Below are 3,840 nucleotides of genomic sequence, written 5' to 3' on the forward strand. Positions count from 1 at the left end.
ATCTCCCGGCCCGAAGGCCGCCGCTCCCGCGTCCCCGGGCCGCCCGGAGCCCGAACCGGAGCCGCGGATGCCCCTACTTCCGCCTTCTCGGCTGCCCTGGGAGCCAGGGGCGGGGAGAGGGGGGAGGAGACAGAGCGGCCGAGCTGGGCCTCGGCGCCCCCTGGCGGCGGTCCTCCAGGAGCGCGGGCTGCGGTGCAGGCGCGGGCAAGGCCCCGGTCGCCCAGAGCACGCCGGCCCGGCTTCTCTCCCGAAGGAGAACTCAGGCGAGAGATCTGTCCGGGAGTAAGTGAGAGCGATCTGGTGAGCAGCCGCAACAGTAGTAATCAAAACTATGTTTTTATAGCTTCCCTTATCCAGTTAGGAAAAACCCCCAACTGGCTCGGTCACTTGACCTTGGGGAATTCTTAAATCCCTCCCGACTCCACCTTCCTTGTCACGCAAGTTTTCACGATAGGTAGAACCCTCTATTATCACCTGGTCCTTCCCCTTCAACCAGTCCGAGCGAGTCAAGTCCATGTAATAAACACTCCCCCCCACCACCACGCGAAACTGCTGCCAACCATACCAGCCCCTTTTCTGTCAATGTCACGAGAAAGCTATTTTGAAGTCCCTGTTTAACTGGATGCAGATCTCCAAGGACTGTAACAGGCACTTCGCAGGAGATGCGCGTAAGATTCTCACCCACCTCTGCAAATCTGACTCATCTTACTCCTCTTGGAGGAGGTATTATAGGGTGGTGCTTTTTATGGATTCATACCCTGACACCAGAGTGCTTCATTTAAATATAGTTTTTCCCCTTTATAAATTATGACTTAAGATCATTTCCTTAAACTGACTTTCTTCCATTAAATTAAATCTCCTATTAAAATGGGGATAACAATAGTTGGAAAGGTGAGAATAACTGTAAAGTAAATACATTATTTAAAACAATCTAGGACAGGTATTTTCCATCGACGTGCCGCAAAAAAATGTTAAAACATGCAGTAACTGACTATTTAGTCAGGGACATTGGCCTCTTTTCCCTTAGGGTGTCAAATGAAAAAATAACAACAGCCAACACAACAATAGCCATCAGGTGTGAGTGAGTCAAAATTACATCTATTTTTTGTCAGATCAGCAGAAAATATAATCTATTTTTTGGTGTGCCGCAGAGTGTTAGTAATTAGTTTATGGGTGCCATGAGATGAAAAAGGTTGAAAATTGCTGGTCTAGGATATAGTATGTGATAACAATACTGTATTTTCTGATTTCTGGCTGCCAGTATTCTTAGAAAATGTTTATGTTTTTAAGATAAGAACCTGTCACTAGTTCTCAGACTCCATCTGCCCCCCCTTCTAAAAAACGTATTTTGAGATATTTAAGACAAAAAGAATTACACACACTCATTTCATTCAAAAAACGAAACATCGCAATAGAATTGCCAGCCCTTGTGTATGTCTCCCTGGGCCCCTCACCACATTATAAAAATGCAGCACTTATGGGATGAAATTGAGAGATGGAGAACAGGAAGAGCAATGGAGTTAGACTTCCCTTTTTTTAAATTAGTATGAACTCTGGAGCAAGTGATGTAACCCTCATGACCTTGAGCTTCCTAAACCATAAACACGGGGATAATAGTTACCTTCCAGGCTGTTAGGATCAACTCATAACAACGTATGTGAGAGAACCGGGCATGGGGAGTTCAAAAACATTAGGTGTTCTGTATTTATTTCAGCATTTTCACAAATGTCCTCACGGAGCCTCCTTGTACTTCCATAAATCCTTCACTATTCTTCCATTTATTCTTCACTATTTTACACATGGTGGAGAGTTTTAGTGATCACCCATGCCCTTAGGCACATAGGAAACTTCCACTTCCCTGTCTCCTTGCAGTCGGGCAGTATCACATGACTAGTTCTGACCCACAGGCTGTGAGGGGAAGGGATGCAAGTTATTTCAAGGCCAAAGCACTTGATTTTCATTGCAAGACCTTCTTCCCCGTGTGGCATCCAAGGAGACCACGGGGCAGCTCTAAGAGAGTGGATCACTAAGTTGTTGGGTGGAGGGCAGTTGCCTTGGACAGTCAACCCACTTGCATTGGACTTACATGAGCAGGAAACAAATGCCTGTTGTATTAAGCCATTGACATGTTGGGGCTGTCTTTTCTGCAGTGTGACCTATCCCAGCCTATGCACAGTTCCTCCTTGAAGTCTTTTCTAACAGTTTGTACCCCTATTGGACTAGGAATCAGAAAACCAAAATTTTACCACCAGCTCTGTCAGGTGTCTTCATCTATAAAGTTGGAATAAAATCTACCCTGTCTTCTTTTCAGAGCTGTGATAAGTTCAAATGAGATCGTATGTGTGAAAAAGCTTTTTGAACTAGGAAGTGCTCTAGGGATGGAGGGAACTGAATATCCTGAGGAGTGGAGTTACCAGATGTGTACAGCAACCACAGTGCCCAGGTTTTCTGAAATGCTGCTAATTTAAATTATTTTGTTCAGCTGTCCTTATTTAAGTACATCAAAGTGTACAAAAAGATCACTACATCATTCTCAGGTTGCTTTTTTTTTTTTTTACATTCTACTTGACAAATGAAATAAGATACACCTTGTAGAGTGTTGCAGGTGAGGGTGGGAAGGCAAGTATTTCTTTCCACTCATCTATAATCTTTATGTTTTAGAGTTAAAATTCACAAATAGCAATAAGATAGCTAAATTATAAATAAGAGTTCAATTATAAAATTAAAACACAATTCATTAGTTCAAAACATTTATTAACCATTATGTGTGTGGCAGTCAGCCTTGAAGAGGTATTTAGGCCCCGTGTGGTCCCCTTCTACAATGGATAGGGTGTAACCAATAAGATGTGAAAATGACAGGATGTGACCTCCTAGGCTAGGTTGACTCCAGGGTTCCAAAGAACCAAGTCTAGAATTCACAGCTGCTAAGGCAGAATTTCTTGGATGACAAGGAGAGATTGTGCAAGAAATATTCTAAGTGACTGCATCTTGCTTCATTCAGAAAACAAACTCAAGACAGACCAGTTTTTTATCATTCCTTCCATCCACCTAACTTTTTTTCTTCCTTCCTTCCATCCACCTAGCTTTTTTCCTTCCTTCCTTCCTTCCTTCCTTCCTTCCTTCCTTCCTTCCTTCCTTCCTTCCTTCCTTCCTTCCTTCCTCTCTCTCTCTCTCTCTCTCTCTCTCTCTCTCTCTCTCTCTCATTTAAACATCCATCCATTGGTCTATCCACTCACTTATAATCTTTGTTTATTTTAGAGTTAAAATTCACAAATAAGATGGGTTTTATGATGCACATTAGATTGATTTTGATTGAAAACAGATGGAAAGTGAATTTGATTGGTTGAATTGGTTTGTCAGTGAGAACCTACCTTTGCTCATTAGATTACATAGATTTACCACATAAATTGAACGAGAATTAAATAATCTATATGTGCAGCTCTAGAGTTTTGCCAAAAAAGATATAAAGCATGTGCAAAATATACAGTGTAGTAGAACTACATCCTTTGCAATTATTTGAACATATAACATTTTTTTAGATGCCAACCTTAAAGGATGCACCGGAACATGTCATCTTACAAGAGCACCTTCAAGTCAGAATCTTTCTCACACCAGAAACAGGAAGAACAAGAAAGTAAATATAATAACCTTTGATAACATTACAGACCAAGGAAGACTCAGTTAGTCAGGAGAGGAATTAGAGAGAGGGAGCCTAGAGAAAGGTCAGAGGTCCAGGGTGGCATTTCCCACCTGCATTCCGTTTGGGGGAGGACATGCCCTGCATCATCATCTCCCCTCAGCTGTTCATTTCCAAAGGCAGGCGTTTCGGGGATGGCCTGC

This window comes from Molossus molossus, unplaced genomic scaffold (genome assembly GCF_014108415.1).
Source record: "Molossus molossus isolate mMolMol1 unplaced genomic scaffold, mMolMol1.p scaffold_m16_p_13, whole genome shotgun sequence".
NCBI lineage: Eukaryota > Metazoa > Chordata > Mammalia > Chiroptera > Molossidae > Molossus > Molossus molossus.